This window comes from Mustela erminea, chromosome 2 (genome assembly GCF_009829155.1).
Source record: "Mustela erminea isolate mMusErm1 chromosome 2, mMusErm1.Pri, whole genome shotgun sequence".
In the NCBI taxonomy this organism is placed as follows: Eukaryota; Metazoa; Chordata; class Mammalia; order Carnivora; family Mustelidae; genus Mustela; species Mustela erminea.
The window spans coordinates 133,728,172-133,748,951 of record NC_045615.1 but is presented as its reverse complement, the minus strand read 5'-3'; the positions used below and the strand labels follow the sequence as shown (position 1 = coordinate 133,748,951).

Here is a 20,780-nt window from a genome sequence, read left to right as displayed (position 1 = left end):
GGTTAATTAACAATTATAATACTTGTATGATATAATCACGTGCACACAGTCACATGCACAAATGTATGCACATACACACACAAAGGCACACAATAACTAGGTAACCCTTGCATTACTCTTTCCGTTTTCAGTTAGGTATTGATTTAGAATAACCTTGAACATGTTAGGTTTGCCTATACAAGTCTACCAATAGGTTGACAAATATGAACTGCGTATTTTATGTTTTCTTAAAAGATTTTATTTATTTATTACAGAAAGAGATAGCAAGAGAGGGAACACAAGCATGGGGGAGCTGGAGAGGGAGAAGCTCAGCAGGAAACTTGATATGGGGCTCAATCCCAGGTTTCTGGGGTCATGACCTAAGACCAAGACAGCTGTTAAAACGACTGACTCACCCAAGTGACCCAAACTACATATTTTCTAAATCTGAATTCAGCCTTTCATTTTACTCATTCCTAATATGTTAATAGAATCACTAGTTTGGTAGTCATGTTGGCAATAAGATCAGCAATATATACATTTTAGAATTTTTGCCTCAGAATATTTTCAGTTAAATGAAAACAATGAATTCCCTAAACAAAATTTTAAGAATTTCTATGAGTCTATATAAATAAATTATGTTTATTATAACCTTCTGCAGCTGAATATATATGTGATTCAAACCAAGGATCAGCAAACAGTTCAAACCCATGAACCAAATACTATCCTTGGTGTTTTTGGCATGGCCCTTGAGCTAAAAATAATTTTTATATTTTTATAAAGTTGCAAAAAAAATTTTAAAAAGATATGTTATTGGGGCCATACATGGCCTGCAAAACCTAAAATATTTACCACCTCACTTTACAGAAAAAGCATGCCAGCTCCTAATGGGGATTTTGAATCAAAATTCTTGCTCAGCAATCGGGTATTTTGCGTATCCAAATGCTAATAGGATGATGTTAAGATCTAAATTAGAAACCTTAGCTTTGTGTCTAGAAGCTTACAAATGCAAATTTATTAGAAATAGACATACGAGAGATAATTCCCTTGTTTTCCTTACTGATATTTTAAATTTTATAAAAATGCTCATAAAAATATCATATCTTTATTTTGATAAAAATGCCCATAAAAATGCTCATTTCGATATCTGTGGATTTTTGTATCTAGTCAAACTAAGGACTTATAGATACTTACCAAAAATAATTTAACCTCTGAATTATTGAGGAATTTCAAAACTACTCATTTTTCTTGGAAAATTTTAACATAATAACTTGGTCTAATGAGAGTCTATTCAAACCATGTCATTCCTTTCATCTTCATTTATACAATATTGATAGTTTAAATGTTTTAATGAATATTTCATTTATTTATTTTTATGGCTCACAGAATGTGGCTAAGGGCCTAGAAAATCATTAATAATGAAAGGGACTCCCTTGCTTTTGCTGAGCTTCCTACGTCAACCTGGCAAAAGCATAATACAACATATGGGTCTCACCACAGGCATTTAAATTCAACCTACTCAGTTTTCTGACACAGCCAGAAGTAGTAGGGAATTCCAAAATTCTAGAGACATTGATGGAAAACATATTCTCTTGAGATTACTAAGACACAAATCTTCATATTCATTACAAACCTGTGTAACCACAATCAATTACTGTTCAGCATCCTGAGAAAGCAACATATAATAAATCATAAAGAATTATTCTTTTCTGAGTTGATAAAATCTGTGGAAGAACTCTGGCTCCCAGTATTGGGGCCAAATGTCAATATAACTGGTCCTATTATTTGTAGAAACTAGCCTACCAGTAACCATCTAGTCTGAGGTTGTCAGGAAGAACATGTGAGATTAACTTTCTGATTTTAATAATTATACTATAGTTATATAATGGAAGAAACTAAAAGAAAATCTACATATGAAAATGTATATAAAAGAAGAATTTTTTGTGTGTGAGTACATATTATAATAGAGGTAAAGAGGTAGCATGTCAGCAATGTACTCTAAAATAGTTTAGAAAAAAATATAAACACACACATTCATGTACACATGTACATTGATATATGTATTTGTGTATTCATCCACTATTTTGAAATCTGGATGCGGTAATTTGTACCCACCATGACCCATATATATACACACTCACCAACATGGTCTTACCATTCTTCCCACCTTTAGACAGGTTCCTTCCCAACCCTTGGCACCTGACTTGTCTTTTCATAGAATATTTACTTTATTTGTTTGTTTGTTTGTTTGTTTATTTTAAGATTTTACTTATTTACTCGACAGAGAGGGAGAGAGGGAACACAAGCAGGGGTAGGGGGGAGTGGAAGAGAGAGAAGCAGGCTTCCTCGTGAGCAGGGAGTCCAATGCAGAGCTCAACCCCAGGACCCCAGGATCATGACCTGAGCAGAAGGCAAATGCTTAATGACTGAGCCACCCAGGTGCCCCTAGAATATTTAGTTTAGAAAACGTGCAAGTATAAATTCCTTCTTGCCCCTTAGAGATGTAAATATTTCCATAGCCTCCGTCAGTTTTATAACCCAGCAATTTCTTTCTCAATGACTTGGGAGTCATCCCTTTGAAATGTAGTCATCAAGAAAGATAGTGTCCCTGTCTTCCCAACTCTGAGGCAGAGTAGGAGCCTAATTTAGATAAGCACCAATTAGCAAACATAGAAGGCCTGATCACAGTGACCAGCCTCCTCTGTAGTGTCCTCCAGAACCCACCCACTAGATCACCCAAGGGTTTAAAAATCCTCCCACAGATTGTTTCAAGGCAATTGAGTTTAGTCTCACTCCTCTATTGTTATAGTCCCAAATAGTCTTTTTTTTTTTTTTTAAATGCCATCAGTGTAATTTTTCTTTGATCACATACACAGAGTGAAAAAATGATTAAATGAATATAGTAACATTAACTTTTGGGGAATCTGAGTGAAGGGCTAACAGGAATGCTTTGTACTATTTTGTAACTTCTTTATGGTTAACTTATATAGTAATAACTTTATAGTAATTTTTTAATTTTAAAAAGTTTTATAGAGTTTTTAACTTTATAGTAATTTTTTCAACTTTTTGGAATTTTTTCAAATAAAAAGTTCAATAATCATGTAAAATGTGTATGAAATGTTTTAAAATGTCTAGCAAACTATTTGAATGAAAATCCAAATACTGAATTCCAAAAGCACATTCAGGATATGCATTTTCAATAGTCATAGCCACACCAAGTTGAGATATATCTGTTAACACCATAAATTATAAGAAAAGCACTGAGAAATAATAATTGTGTGGCACCACACATAAGTAATCATGCTCAAGAGGCTGGAGGCAAATTTTGTTCTTTTGTGCAATTGCAAAATTTCTTTCAACTTGAAGACCAATTAGCAATGTAAACTATTTAAAATATTTTACATGAAATTCAAAGGCAGAGATCAAACAACTCTGGAGACTTGGAGTTACTCTAATCTTACCAATTATGTAGTCCAGTCTCACACTCAAACAGTAATTTGTTCCATGACAACCTAGGAAGTGACTGTCTTGTTCCTGCATAATTACTCTTAGCAGCAGGGATCTTGCCATTTCTAACTTTGGACTTTTTTTTATTAAAAAGAAATCTTACCTTGTCATAATTTTTATTCATTAGTCTTTGCTCTGTCCTCTGAAAAACTTGAAATTAGTTCATATGTTTGTATTTTAAATATTTAAAACAGTTTTTATTCATCTTCTTAAGCTAAATATTCCAACCAGTTTTCCTTTAACCAGCCTGATCTCTACTTTGGTGCTATTATATTTTAAATAGATACAATATTCAAATTAAACAGAACAGCTGAGACATGGTCAGACAAGCAGCTAATACTGGAGATGGCCAAATCTCGTTAGTCACATAATCAAGCTTCAAGGGACAATAGTGAGAACAATGCAAGAGGCAGAGTCAGGTGTCCAGTGTGGGTCACCTGGTGATAATGATGGAGCGAGTTACGGTATCTGCTTCAAAACTGTGGTTGTGGTGACTTCACCAAACTCATTCTCTAGAGTAATTCTGTTGTTTTCACTTTCCCCTAACTGTCTTTGTCCCTACCCATTGTACAAGATTCATGTCCCAAACTTTCCCTGCAATCTTTCAGTTTATTCCTTTGCTACTTGAATGAGGTGGAGTCAGCTTCATTTGCTTACTTCTAAGAACCTTACTGATATCAATGTTTCTTTTCAACTAATCATCTGATTATTGAACATTTATTCTATGAATGCTATGTGTTGTACTAAATGCCATTATGTATAAATGAGACAGGGCCCTGGTCAAAGGGTCATAAATTCCCTTCAAACCAACCCTACAGTCACCACTTATGGATTTATTTAAATATCTTATGTTTGTTTCAAGTTTCATCTAATATGTTGGAAAGTTATACTTGAGATGTTTTAAGCATAACACCTGTGTACCATGGCAATCAGAGCTCAAGATAGAAACATTGTTTTCTTCTCCTCGAGTGTGTGTGTGAGAAAGGTGGAGAATGTCGGAATCCTAATGCAAGTGCCTGTGGCTGGATGAGCAGGAAAGAGAGGAAACAGGCCTCGTAAATTATGTGTTCTGAGCTAAGAATCTGATCACAGACGGAGAGTAGTCTTAGATTCTATTATTAAGCTGAGATCAGAACAGAGAAGAAGAAAATGATACTCAGTGAAGCAAATATCTGACATAATTCTTGGAATTAATACCTGGCCATTTTGTCACTGAATCAAAGGCAATAGTCAAATTTTTGTGTTTTGTGGTCAGACTCCCATCTTTAGTCCCAGCTTTTGAATCGTGCTACTATGCTAAAATATACTAGACCTTCTGTGAAAGCTCTTATTCTAAAGAATGGCAGCTGCATTTCCCCAGTGGTGGTTAAGGTAGACTTAAATTAAGTGGCTGTGTACTAAACTTAATCTTAATTCAAGGAGTGTATCCTAATTCTAGTCTGTTGAAATGTGGTCACTAGATCTGTGTCTATCTCATTTGAATTCTACTTGGTTTTCTGAAATTTTATCATGTTTTTATTTTATTCTAGTTTAAAATGTGCATTTTTTAAACTGTTTTTAATTTTTGAGCAAAATAAGCACAACCAGATGAGTTTGAACTATTTAAGGAGGTGTAAATAGTGGGCACTAGCCCCCAAATAAAAGTATTAGCCATTTTCTTCCATTAAATTTTAAATTACCAGAATCTATCTAATAAGCTATTGAGTTTAGCTGATTAACCACTCTTAATTTTATACCTTCAAAATAGTTTATCTTTGGGAAAGCAAAACAGACTGAAATCAGACTAAACTATCTCAGATACTTGCTTGCTGTGAGGCTAAGGGAAATAAGTGAACTTCTCTGGGTTTCAGGTTCTCACCTGATTATTAAAATTATTTATGCCATCTCATAATGGAGTTGAAGGTAATAGATATAATAATGAAAGAATCAATCCTAATACAGAGACTGGAACAGAATAGAAAGGTAAGAAACAAAGTTATTTCTCCTTTGTATCACCCTTCCCTTGCCTTTCTCGTTTTTGTTTCTTTATTCTTTTTGATCCCCACCTATTTTCAGGGTAGCTTCCTAGCTGTAATTCACATTTGTTAGGGTGCAGGTGGTGTGCCTGGAAGTCATGGTGCTATTTAAAGAATTCTACAAAAACAGATATATTTAATCATTTTTGTAAAATAGGAAGACTTTACTAACAAAATACGTGGCAAGTTCCTACAACTAAAAAGTAATACATACAAGATTTTCTTGTAATCATATTTCTGACTTTCCATTAATTTCATTTAACTTCTTGTTTTTTGTTGTTTCCTTTGTTTCTTGCTTGGTATCAAAGGTTAAAAACTATTGAGATGGAAAACTTGAAATGGAGAGATTTTATTGACATTTGTTTTCATTTTTTATGCCTTTTTGTGTGGAAAACGTGATAACATTTGACTTTTGTGTACGTGTACTTGCTACCTATTGTTCTATAGATACATAATTTAGCATTCAACGGTATTATTTTGCGACACCTTGATATGTCACGAGGTCTTACATTGAAATATTTTCCAATTTTTGAAACATGTCTACAGATTCTAGACTCTACTTTTCAAATTATATTTCATTTAATGGGCAATATATTTGTTAAATATTAAGAATATAGCTTTACATGCTATTTTTTTCCCCCTCTGTGACATTCTCATTCCTGGGCAGAAAACCTCAGTAGTGTATAAACTGAAATCACATCATTAGCCTCATCCCAAATGCAACACATTCAAATGTGCCATTTTTCTATGCAGCTTTAGGATCTTATTACCAAACAGATCTTCATTTCAAGGAAAAGACATGCACTTTCCCTTTGCCTCACATTTTTTTTTTTTTGCGCTCATTCTCCTTACTTCCCGCTAATCAGCAAAGTATCTCTATTCTATCAAAAGTTTCTTCTGAATTCCTGCTATATTTTTTGCATCCTTACTGCCTTAGTTCAAGCTTTATCAACTTTCATAATAACAATTACAGTATCTTCCGACCTGATCCCTTTTCCTCAAGTTTCCAAGCCCCAGTCCTTTCTTCAATGGGTAGTGAAAGTAAAAAGTCAAAGATTAGTTCATGGAAGGCCTTGTAAAACTCTGTAAACATTATTCTTTAAAAATGGAGAATACTTAAAGGAGGCATATTGTCTATGTTACATTGTTCCCATTGTAGACAATGTTTCCTTAGGCATTGTTGATTCTATTCTAACTTTTCCACTTTGGAAGTGAGAGTTGCTAGACCATTTCCAGGGCATGTTTTGACATGTCAGTCATATCCATAAAGCTACAAATATTAATAAGCCAAAGAAAACTAGAAGAAAGAAAATAATACTACTAATCTTTAAAGGTGATTTTATATCTAAATCTACATCTTTATTTATTGTATATAACAATAACTCTTATGAAAGCTCCTCTGTGCATGGACACAGTGAGCGTTTTTTTAATCACATTTTAAAACTAAGATACACCAACATCTATAAATTCTTCAAAAAATCAAATAACAAATATTGTTTACATAATTACCAAAAAATATCGTAATGATATGTGTGATGGGTAATAATTTGAACTGACTTTTAAAGGTTTTTGAATCAAGGAGACGTCCAGAGAGAGGTGTACAAAATGTAGAGAGAGGTACAAAATTAGACAATTATTTTGTGTTTAGATCTACAATTAGAAAAGACCACAGTTAGTATTTAAGAGCATAAGAGAAAAGTCACAGGATAGCACATGAACAATAAAGCTGAATAGAAATAGATAATGTCACTGGGTGCACAGGTATAGATTAGAACACTATTCAGCAAGAGTTATTAAGGGAAGTTTGGTCAATAGCAATCTTAGCTTCATAACTATTGATTAGCCATCTTGAAATTTAATAGATGATTTAGTTATAGCTTACTTCATTCAGCAAATTATATATAATAATAATGCACAATTAGATTTTATTTTTATAAACTTGATGATTTAATGATTTTCATGTCAATAGTAAAAAAAATAGGATGGAGAAGTTAAAAAAATTATCCTTTAAAGCAAACTAATTTTAAATAAATACTTTAAAAATATTAAAATAGGGGCACCTGGGTGGCTCAGTGTGTTAAGGTCTCTGCCTTCGGCTCAGGTCATGATCCCAGGGTTCTGGGATCGAGCTTTACATCGGGCTCTCTGCTCAGTGGGGAGCCTGCTTCCCCCCGTCTCTCTCTGCCTGCCTCTCTGCCTGCTTGTGATCTCTGTCAAATGAATAAAAATAAAATCTTTAAAAAATTAAAAATATATTAAAATGATGTTTAGTGAAATAATTTATATATAATATCTATCTGCTAGTGACAATAATTAAGTATTATTTTTAAAATGATAACTTAGAGGGGGCCATATATAGCATTTAAGTCAATTTTGGCACAAAACCAATAATTCCTTTTCTGGGTATATATCCAAAGGAAATGAAATTTTAGTCTCAAGCAGATATCTGCACCCCCATGGTTATTGCCGCATTATTTGCAATAACCCAAAAATGGAAATGACTTAAGTGTCCACTGATGGATGAGTGGATAAAGAAAATACAGTGTATATACACAATGGAATATTACTCAGCCTCATCAAATTTGGAATTTCTGCAACATGGATGAAGCTTGAAAGCATTGTGCTAAGTGAAAAAAGAATAGAGAAAGACAAATACTGCATGATCTTGCTTTTGTGGAATCTAAAAAAAAAAAAAAAGAAAATAGAAAAAGAAAGAGAGAGAGAAAAGAAGAGAAAAGCAAGCTCATAGAAACAGGGAACAGATTGGTGGTTACCAGATGCAGAAGGTGGGGGTGTGGAAAAGGAGTGAAGATGATCAAAAAGTATACATTTCCAGTTACAAGATAAAAATAGTTCTGGGGATGTATTGTACAGCATGGCAAATATAATTAACAGTATTGTCTTGTATATGTGAAAGTTGCTAAGAAAAAAATCTTTTGAATTCTCATAATAAGAAAAAATTCTGATGATGTGAAGTGATGACTGTTAAGTAAACTTATTATGGTATGATTTCATAACATATACTATATGAAATTATTATCTTATCATTAAACTGATATGATGTTATCGGCCAATTATCTCTCAATAAAATGAAAAATAGCCAAAGAACAATACTGTCTCCCATAATCAAGGTTTTAGTCTTGGTTCATATACAAGCTTTTGTGTTAGTTTATAGCACCTGTTTTAAACCACATATGGGAGGACATTCTGCTTCACCCTAACCAAAACGTAAATCCAAAACCAAAAACATATTCTGAGTTTTCAAGACTGGCATCAAAAATATATAATAAAATATATTTAAAACATTCTTACCTACAATGATTTTTAAACTATTGTCTTTATCTTTTTTATGGCTATTTTTAACTTCTATCTCACCTCTGCTTTCTAGTTTAGAATATTTTAGATAGCGTGGAGAATGTGTATTTGTCTAAACTGTTTTTTTGTTTTTTTTAAACAAGAATCTGCTCCTTTTGCTTTATAAGTTTCTAAGAGATTATTTTAAGTGACAGTGGGAAACAGTGTTTACTTATTGAGAAAAAAAGTTGGCAACATTTTTAATGCACTCTACTTATAAGCCAAGATACATTAGAGCTCTTTATGGACAAAATGTGTTAAGACATACAGTGAAATCTACTTACAGGGAAAATAGAAAGGCCCTGATCTCATTCCCGTTTTTACTATCTAGTGTTGACATGCCTACATCTACAGTTAGCTGAAATTGCCTCTGGTTGGCAATTACCATGCCTGCCTCTGAAAGTCTAAAAACATCAAATTAGCAACAGAATGAACTTCTGACCCCCCAAAGTCATAGTAATAGCTGAGGGGCTGTGTGAGATTTTGCTAGTCTAAATAGTGAGAGTTGCCATTTTGTAGTTCAATGTATACAAAAATTTTACATGGGATGAATTTTTTTCTGTATTTAAAAAGTTGGGCTACCATGTTTTTCTCTATTTAAATAATATAAATGATTATCTTCTGGTATCATGACATAAAGTAGTCATTACATATTTGGTGATTTTTTCATGTCTACCTAAGATTCTATCTCATATGTAACTTTGTTAACTAGTCACTTTTTGATAGATTGTTTTTTTGCTGTCACATACAATACTACGCATTATATTTTCAATTTAAATATTTTTTTAAAGATTTTATTTACTTATTTGAGGAAGAGAAAGTGAAGGAGAGAGAGAGTGTGAACAGGATGCAGGGCAGAGGGAGAAGCTGACTTCCCACTGAACAGGGAACCTGATGCAGGGCTCAGTCCCAGGATTTAAAATCATCACCTGAGCCAAATGCCCAACCAACCAAGCCACTCGGGCACCCTGAATTTAAATACTTTTATTGAAGTACAATTAACATACAATGTTATATTACTTTTAGGTGTGCAACATATTGACTCAACAATTCTGTACACGACCAAATGTCCACTACCACAAATGTAGTCACCATCACCAATAATATTGGTTTGGTTGTTACAAAACATCATTACAAGGTTATTGACTATGGTCCCTATGTTATACTTTTCATTTCTGTGACTTATTTATCTTATAGCTAGAAGTTTGTATTTTCATCCTCTTACCTCCCCTACTAACCTCCCCTGAATATTACTCAGCCATAAAAAAAGAATGAGATCTTATCATTTCCAACAACTTGGAAAGACATAGAGTACATTATGCTAAATAAAATAAATCAGATAGAGAAGACAAATCCCATCTGATTTCACTTATGTATGGAATCTAAAAAACAAGATAAACAAGTCAACTTGAATATTTTTCACATTGAAGTTTCTGTAAGACAGAAGTCTGGAAGAGAAATTTTAGGGGGCAATAGATATGCATGTTTTAAAAGAATCATGATAGTACTGCTTTTGCTCTCTAAAAATCTACACAGATTTATGGTTTCACTAAAAATTGATGTGAGTGCATATTTTTTTTTCATTTTCTTTCACAATATATTAGTAATTTGTCTATTAGTTCCCGTGAAATATTAAGTATTTTGTTATTGGGTGCCTGGGTGACTCAGTCAGTTAAATGTCCAACTCTTGATTTTAGCTCAGGTCATGATATCAGGAACATGAGATGGAACCCTGCACAGGCTTTGTGCTCAGCACAGAGTCTGCTTGTCTCTCTCCCTCTGTCCTCTCCCCATTTGTACTCTCGCTTTCTTAAGTAAATAAATAATAAATAAAAGAATAAATAAATAATTTTTTTTAAGATTTTATTTATTTATTTGACAGACAGAGATCACAAGTAGGCAGAGAGGCAGGCAGAGAGAGAGGGGGAAGCAGGCTCCCTGCTGAGCAGAGAGCCCGATGTGGGGTTCGATCCCAGGACCCTGGGATCATGACCTGAGCTGAAGGCAGAGGCTTTAACCCACTGAGCCACCCAGGCGCCCCAATAAATAATATTTTTTAAATAAAGTATTTATTATTTCCAACTGTGTGTCTTTAATTGTTATATAGGTAGAACATTCTTCTACACACTTACTGAATTTCTCTATTTTTTTTTCTGGTGTTATCATAGCATATCATTTGTCTATGACTTCTATTATTAGCTTTAAAAATATTTTTTCAGAAGCTAATTTTGGTGTGATACTGGTAAATTTCAAAGGATAGAAAATAAGTAATAATGTCTTCTCATGGTCATCTTTAAATAGAAATTTCTATAATCACTCATTGCAATTCTGATTGTTTTGTTTTCCAAACATTGACGATATTTTCTTACGTTGCCAAAGTAGCAAGCATTTTTATCTTCTTGGTGACTAACTTTTAAAGTAGTAAAACTGTCTCTGCTTATAGATGACATTATCATCTATGTAGATATCTGGAAGAACTGACAAAAAATCTAGAAATAAAAAACTTGCTACTTTGCAGGATACAAGGTTAATTTATAAAAGTCAATCACTTTCCTATATAACAACAAGGACTGAGTAGAATTTGAAATTAAAACACAATACTATTTACATTAGCTCCCCCAAAATAACATACATAAATAACAATCTAACAAAATCTGTATAAGATCTATATGAGGAAAACAATAAAACTTTGATGAATAAAGTCAAAGAAGTAAATAAATGGAGAGATATCCTGTGTTTGTGGTTAAGAAAATTCAATAATATAAAATGTTGATTCTTCCCAATGGTACAGTTAGATTCCAAGCATTACAACTGAAGTCTCAGATTTTGCAGATTTGAACAAATTGGTTCTAAAACGCATATGGAGAGGAAAAAGGATCAGAATAGCTAACACAATACTGAAGGAGGAAAACAAAAGTTAGAGGACTGAATTACTTGACTTCAAGATTTACCATACAACTACCATAATCAAGACATCATAGTGTTGAAGGAAAAGAAAAGATCAACATAACAGAATAGAGAACCTAGAAAGGAACAAAGGTAGTACAATAGAGCAAAAATAGTCTTTTTAACAAATGCTGCTGAAACGGGATACTGATACACAAAAACATGCATCTGGATGCAGATCTTATACCCTTTACAAAAATTAATTTTAAAATGGTCACAGACCTATATGTAAAAAGAAAAATTATAAAGTTCCTAGAAATAACATAGGAAAAGATTTAGATGACCTTGGAAATGGGGCTCACTTTTTAGATATAGCACCAAAGGCAAGAACCATGAGAGAAATAATTGATAACTTGGACTTTATTAAAATTAAAATCTGCTCTGCAAAAGACAATGCCAAAAGATTTTTTTTTTAATTTACAAAACACACATCTGATAATGGATTATTATCCAAATATATAAAGAACTTTTAAAATTCAGCAATAAGAAAACTGATAACCTGATTTAAAAATGGGTTATAGATCTTAATAGATACCTCACCAAAGAAGATATGCAGATAGTGACTAAGCATATGAAAAGGTGCTTCAAGGCGGGGCATCATCAGGGAAATGCAAATCAAAACAATGAGAAACCACAATACATCTGTTAGAAGGGCCAAAGTCTGGGTTACTAAAAACACCAAAAGGTGGTGAGGTTATGGAGCAGTAGGAACTTCCATTCATTGCTGGTGGGAATGCAAAATAGTACAACCACTTTGGAAGACAGTTTGGCAGTCTCTTAAAAAACTAAGCATACTTCTGCAATCACACTTCTTGGTATTTACTCAAAGGAGCTGAAATCTTATGTTCACACAAAAACCTGCATATGGATGTTTATGGCAGCTTTATTTCTAATTGTCAAAACTTGGCAGCAGCCAATATGCACTTCAGAAAATAAATGGATAAACATACTGTGGTACATTTAGACAATGGAATATTATTCAGTGTTAAAAAGAAATGAACTCTCAGTCCATTACAAGACATGAAGGAATCTTAACAGTATATTACTAAGGGAAAGAAGCCAATCTGGAAAAATTGTATAATGGGCACCTGGGTGGCTCAGTGGGTTAAAGCCTCTGCCTTCAGCTCAGGTCATGATCCCAGGGTCCTGGGATCAAGTCCCGCATTGGGCTCTCTGCTCAGCAGGGAGCCTGCTTCCTTCTCTCTCTCTGCCTGCCCCTCTGCCTACTTGTGTTCTCTGTCTGTCAAATGAATTTTAAAAAATCTTTTTTTTTAAAAAAAGCTGTATACTGTATGATTCCAACTCTATGACATTCTGGAAAAGGTAGAACAATGGAGATGGTAGAAAGATCGGTGGTTGTCAGACACTGGAGAGAGGAGGAGGGAGAAATAAGTAAAGCACAGAGGATTTTTAGGGCAATGAAAATACTCTGTGTGATACCATAGTGATGGATATATGTCATTATACAATTGTCTAAACCCATAGAATATACAATATCAACAGTGAATCCTAATATAAACTATGAACTTTAGGTGATTATGTTGTGTCAATTTAGGTTCATTAGTTGTAACAAATGTACCAGTCCAGTGCGAGATATCGATAACAGGGAAGCTATTAATGTGCGGGAGCAGACAGCATATGAAAAACCTCTATACCTTTCCCCTGGTATTTGCTGTGAATTTAAAACTGCTCTAAAAATACAATGTTTAGAGCAATGCGGAGAGATGGCACTGACCTGGAGGGTTAAGCCACTACCACCTTGTGCCTCTTCAACAAGACCCCGATTGAGATGACCCCAGAAAAGCTGCAGAAGTGGGAGAAGGACAAGTTTAACCTGGGTCCACTCTGTGTTCACACCATCAGTCAAGGGCAACACCTAAGGGCTCATCAGAAGCCACCATATGAAGGGCACAGACAGGCACTGCAGCGTGGTGGTGGAAAATGTGAGGAAGATGTGGACCAAGGTCCCCAAGAGTATCACAGGCAAGAAGTTCAAGCCAGTCAGTAAGGACCACATCTGCAAGATGTTCCTGCGTGGTGACTGGGTCGTCATGGTCCTGTCAACCCGCTCATTGCTGGCAAGTCGAGGTCCCTTTCCCACCATCAGAATTCCCGACCTCATCCTGCAGAGACCTGTCCTTTGTAATGAGAATAATAAAGTCTTGTGTTTTTTCTAAAAAATAAAAAAAAAAATTTTTAAGTTAAAAATACAGTGTTTATATAAATAAAAAATATAATAGAAAAATGTAATTTTCAATCATGAATTTTCATCATTTAATATTCACTTTCTCCTTCTGTAATTCTGCTTTGGTGTACATATTGTCCTCCTGTTTTCTTCTTTTGTCAGTGCCTTAGTCTATTTGGGCTGCTAGAATAAAATGCCATAGATTGGTGGCTAGTAAACAGAAACCTATTTCCCTGATAAATAGAAACCTATGTCAGTTCTGGAGTCTGGGAAGTCCAAGATTAAGGCATAGGCAGATTTGGTGTCTAGTAAAATCCTGCATTCTAGTTCTAGATGGCTGCCTTCTTATGGTGTTCCCCACATAAGGGAAGGGGTAAGGATGTTCTGTGGGGTCACTTTTAGAGGGGCATTCGGGCTTTACACACATGACCTAATCACCTCTGAAAAGGCTCACACTGGGGATTAGGCTTCAACATATGAATTTTAGCAAAACACAAAACATTCAGTTTGTAGCATGTGTCCTGTTCTATTTGCCCTCTAAACGAATGTGTTTCAAAAGGCAACTTTACTACATTGAACATTAATTTAGCTTTAGAAAATCCAAGATACATTCATTGACCATGTACTAAGTACATAACTAGAACTCCACTGGGCATCATCTTGGTTGTAGAGAGGTTAACAAATAAAACAGTCGAAGTTTTCTGTACATTTAATTTGTATCTGGAATAGTTATCAGAATTTTACATGTAGTATATAAATTATGCTTCCCAACAACATCATCATGAGGTAAATATTATTATTGTGCTGGTCTTAAAAGATAAGACTCAGAAGGTTCAGTAACTAAACTAACATAATAAACTAAACTAACATAATAAAAATGGAACTGGATTCAACAGGCTCTTACAGTCTAAATTATAAAAATGAAATTTTGCTTCAAAGAGTATTCTAAAGACCTGTAACGACTATACATTCTGTCGCCGTTCAGTGGCATAAAGTGATCAAGAATGGAGTGATTAAGAGAGCTTTCATAAAGATGATAGGATTTAACTTAGGGCTGGAAAGATAATTAGATTTGGCAGGTTATCAGAAAGGAGGAGAATTGTCTAGTACAGACATCATGAGCAAAGTGATGGAAGTGGGAATGATCAGAGAAGGTTTTTGCAACTGATATAGATCAGCCTGCAAAAGCATTTCATGCATTATCAGAGAGTAGTCCTTCAGTGGGTTTAATAGACTGACATCCAGTTCCTCTTCTATAGGAAGAACACAACGATTTTTATCCAGGTGTCCACATTTCCTTGCTCAAATTATACATTGCATAGTTTGATCTCACTACTTGAGCAAGGTGCAAGGAATGTGGCTCAAGCTTCAGTCAATATTGTCTATACTGCTTTACTAAATGATGGGGATCTAAATTCTTCTTGTCCTATCATATTTTTCTAAAACATTGCCATTCATATACATATGTAAATAATGAGGTACAAAAGCCATCATGGGACCATGACTGGAGCATTCTGCCAAGAATGGAGCCAACGTTAAAGAAGGAGAGCTGTGAGGTCGCACTACTGGGTATTTACCCTAAAGATAAAAATGTGGTGATTCCGAAGGGGCATGTTCACCCTCATATTTATAACAGCAATGTCCACAATAGGCAAAATATGGAGAGAACCTAGATGGCCATCAACAAATGAATGGATAAAGAAGATGTGTGTGTGTGTGTGTGTGTGTGTGTGTGTGTGTGTGTGTGTGTGTATGGAATACTATGCAGCCATCAGAAAACTGAAATCTTGCCATTTGCAACCAGGTGGATGGAACCAGAGGGTGTTATGCTAAGCAAAGTAAGTCAATCAGAGAAAGACAATTATCATATGATTTCTCTGATATGAGGAATTTGAGAGGCTGGGTGGGGGTTCATGGGGATAAGGGAAGGAACAATGAAACAAGATGGGAATGGGAAGAGAGACAAACCATAAGAGACTCTTAATCTCAGGAAACAAACCAAGGGCTGCTGGAGGAGGTGAGGAGGGAGAGTGTGGATGATGGACATTGGGGAGGGTATGTGCTATGGTGAGTGCTGTAAATTGCATAAGAGTAATGATTCACAGACCTGTATCCTGAAAGATTTCCCTATTGTAATGACTGAAGTTAAAAAAAAAAAATTAAGAAGAAGGAGGAGGAGGAGGAGAAAAGAAGGAGAAGAAGAAGAAGGAGGAGGAGGAGGAGGAGGAGGAGGAGGAGGAGGAGGAGGGGGAGGAGAGTTGTGAAATGATGCTGGGTGGCTCAGTTGGTTAAGCATCTGCCTTTAGCTCAGGTAATGATCCCAAGGTCCTGGGATTGAGTCCCACGTGGGGCTCCCTGCTCAGCAGGCAGTCTGCTTCTTCCTCTCCCTCTGCCCCTGCCCCTGCTTGGGTTCTCTGGCTCTCTTTCTTTCTCTGTCAAATAAATAAATAAGATCTTTTGAAAAAATTGTTTTTTTTAAAAAAAAAAAAAAAAGAAGTCCTGGACAGGCTGAGTCTTTTTACCAGTCCAGTTTAGAAACTATACTTTTTTTGCGAAGAATAAATTCCCCTGTTTTTCAATAGAGTTTGATTAGGGTTTTTCATTACAGAGACAGCATACAGATAATGACATATGAAGCAGGTAATGGGAAAAGCATAAATTAAAAACAAAAACAGTTTGCATCAAATTATGACTCCCCCTCTTTCTAGATGAGTGACATTTTCAAGACCTTTAACTTCTCCCTGAGTCTCAGTTGAGTCCTTACAAAATAGAAATAACCTAATTTAAAATCATTTAGTATAGACAGAATTGACAGAATGGGATTAGATGGGATAAGAATTAATATGTTCCTAAGCAATTCAAACTTGATAAAAGTATATTACGGTGGCCTTAAAAGTGTTGGCTCAAAGGAATGATATGACGAGAGGGGTTTAGTATGTTTATTTGAACACCATTTGCTTAAAGAACTCTAGAAAAAGAAACTAGAAAACCCTAATAGTAATTAAGTATGGAGATTAGGGTCTGAGTGCAGGAATAGGAATGAAAAGACTTGCTAGAGGAATATTTCCAAGACGAGAAAAAAATAATTGATCAGCCAGTTCAACAGAATAAAAAAATATATTGGCTTAGTTCTACTGAAAACTGACATTCTAAATGGCTGTTTTATAAGAAAATAATAACAGTTCAGTTTATGGTTCAGCAAGAAATTAATATTTGAGTTATACTTGGTTTTGGAGTTTTGTAAATCTGTGCTTTTCCATCTGGTTTGTAGTTCACAGTTCAGTTAAAGACCTTGCTAAAACATATGATGCTTTGCTGCACAGCCAAGAGCTACAGAATAGAATAATATATTACAGTGAAATATTAGATTTGTATTTGGTAGAACAGTGCAGAGGAATGTAGAGTACTTGAGATCAGGTTGAGAGTAAAATAAATCAGACAGCATGAATTTGAAAGAAATGCTAACCTAAAAATAGTCATGGGTTTGACCACGTTTCTATGCCAGTGGAGGGAAAAAAAAGTAACACTTCAGACTTAAATTTTTCTCCAACCAGGAACTATGCTTACAAAGATAAAGAAAACTGAAGAGTTGGAAAATGCTTAATACATATAGAGTAAAACCACAGGTTTCTTGGAAATGATGAGTAGAGCGAATGACTGGTGTATCTAGAATAATAACTTTATCTATACTATCGATTTGGTTATTTTCAGTGGGTCTTTGCTCAACTTTTCGTTTCTCTAAAAATACCTCAGATTTTGAGGTATATTGTGGGTGGTACGTTGAGTACATTCGCTTCAGAGGAATAGAGATTTCTGTTCCTGATGTTACTGCTTTGATGGCAAGCTGCTTGGTTTATATGTTGCTTTCCTCCCTTTACAAACAGGAAAAAAAAAAAAAAGCTAATATTCTGGAGATGATTTACAGGTTTGTTTTTTAACAGCAACTAATAAAACATAGGCTGTAAAGCATTTGGAAGATATAAAATTGGGGGCTAATGCATAATCATATGTGCTAAGATACCATGCTGCAAAGGACAACTTAAATGTTCCAGGTGTTCACAACTGAAAAAGGCTAATGACACCAGAGCCGCTATAATTCAGGAAAAAGACAAAGATCTAAGTTCCGCAAGCCAGAGAAGGATGCAGTAAACATTGTAGGACTTTATTCATTATTAAAATATGCAAAAATTAAATAGCCAGGGCCTCAAGCTAAGAACCCTATGGCGTTATAAAATGGATTGCAAATTAGTTATTTAGTTTATGCTAGACTATCAGAAGAATTAATCTATAATTTATGCTAAAGAATTATTCATTTTAATTTTTCACCAGGATCTGAGGGAGCTCGATACACAAATGAAGAAGAAAAAAGGTAACTGTCAGTCCCAATATGTTTTACTACCTCTGTTCCTTTTGTTTTCAGCTTTTTACATTTGCTTCACCAATACAATCTCTACAATGCCTTGTACTGACCCAGTTCCTGAGCCAGTTCTGATTAATGCAAGAAATACAGCAGTGCTATAATCTGGGGGCCTATAAAAGCAAGTCAGATTCTACCTTTCCAGAGTATATTGTTGCATTGTTTAATATCTTACATAGACAGTCCCTTTCTTGATGGAGACTCCATTTTAGCAAATTCATCTTTATTGATCATTTATCCCATGTTAAAACTTGTGTGTTGAGGACACCTAGGTGGCTCAGGCAGTTATGCAGCTGCTTTGCATTCAGGTCATGGGTCCCAGGATGGAACCCTGCGTCAGGTTCTCTGCTCAGTGGGGAGTCTGCTTCTCCCTCTACCTCTGCCCCTCCCTTGGCTCATGTTCTCTCTCTTCCTTGCTCACTCTCTCTCTCAAATAAATAAATAAAATCTTAAAAAAAAAATCCTGGGTTTGTCTTATAAACTTTTTTACTTTCAAATATTATAAATTAGGTTAATCATCTGCCTCAGTTCATGACATCTCATCATCCCTGGTCACTGCAAGGTTCCTTATTAGTCTATTTCACAATTTTTGTCTTCATCCACCATCTCCTTTCTCAACCTCTTTCCCAGCTATTAAGGGGAAGGGAGTGCAGCTACACAATGCAAGTAGGGAGAATGAATGAAATGCAGAAGGCTTACTCCTATATATTGTGATGACAATGGCAAAATACACATCAAATAGTCAGGATTCTTAAAGGTACAGAACCTTAAGGAGTAAAGTATGGGGGTCACTGTGCCAGTCAAGAAACCATAGTCATCTGAGGTGCTTTCTGAGGCCAGAGGAAATAGATAACGTGGGACAGTTGAATTGCGTTAGTTAAAACCTATTGTGTTGGGGTGCCTGGGTGGCTCAGTGGGCTAAAGCCTCTGACTTCAGCTCGGGTCATGATCCCGGGGTCCTGGGATTGAGCCCCACATCGGGCTCTGAGCAGAGAGCCTGCTTCTCTCTCTCTCTCTCTCTCTCTGCCTGCCTCTCTGCCTACTTGTGATCTCTGTCAAATAAGTAAATAAAATCTTAAAAAAAAAAAAAAAAACCTATTGTGTTTATTTGGAAGTTACATATGGCTAAAATGATGTGTATAAGTGCCAAATGGACAAGGTGTAGACCATGGTGGAATGTTCTCTGTGGCTTGGTTACGCTGGAAATTGACTTTTTGAAATGCTCCTTCCTCTATGTCTCTGATTTAAAATTAGCCAAAAAAAGAAACTCATGTGTGATTTGGAATGCGTAATAGCAACCATGACTATAATCTTTACAAGATATTTGTCAAGTTCAGACGTGGTGACTACCAGATTCAGAGATGTGTCCCGACTTCTTATTTGGCAGTGTGATGCTCTCCATGCCCCGCCTCGTCCTTCCTCATGGATGCTGGCCTCCTGGTCAACAGTGACCCTGGGCAGTGACTATATACTTGTCTGTGGATGTAGTACACACCATTCAAATTAAAATTGTACAGTAGATACCCATATAAACCTATGAATTTCATAAGCCACAAACTCTTTTCTATTAAATGTATAAAACAGCAGATTCACTTTAAATTCTACTGTTCGAATAGTCTACTTTCTCATTAAGATTTTTCATGAAAAGCCTACAATTCTCACCAATGGAGCATCTAGTTCAATTCCTAAACTGGGCCAACACTCTCTGAGAGTTTTGAACCTCTGCTTTGTTCAACAACTCAAATCCTAGAAAATATTGCCTTATCTCAAATTTAAACCTGTCTCTTCAGTTCTTCCATATCTCCAGATTTCTGACCTTGTCCTTTTTTTCTTCATCACACATTGTATACAGTGCTACTGATCCTGGGGCTGTGATAATATTAGAGCATGTTGTGTTGAACTTCTCTCTTTAACCAGCTTACAGTTCTCCGTGTGGTCCCAGATCGGCAGCAACAACAGCACCTGGGAATTTGTCAGAGAGGGAAACACACATGTCCCATCTCAGACCTGCTAAGTCAGAAACTCTGGGGAGGGAGCCCAGCCACCTGAATTTTGACAATCCCTTCAGGCGACTCCGACACAATTGTAGAACCACTATAGTAGAGTGTGCCATGTCCTCTCTTTCTAAGTTCATTAACCAGTCCTTCTACCTTATTCCCAACTTCCTGTGTTCTTTTTTTTTTTTTTTAAGACTTTATTTATTTATTTATTTGAAAGATAGAGATCACTAGTAGACAGGCAGGCAGAGAGAGAGCGGGAAGCAGGCTCCCCTCTGAGCAGTGATCCCAATGTGGGGCTCGATCCCTGGTCCCTGGTATCATGAGCCGAGCGAAGGCAGAGGCTTTAACCCACTGAGCCACCCAGGCGTCCCTTCCTG

At 35.5% G+C, this 20,780-nt stretch overlaps 1 pseudogene; it reads left to right on the top strand.

The window, feature by feature from the left end:
• Positions 1–13,590: 13,590 nt before the first annotated feature.
• LOC116582608 lies at positions 13,591–13,947 on the top strand (annotated as a pseudogene).
• The last annotated feature ends 6,833 nt before the right edge of the window (positions 13,948–20,780 follow it).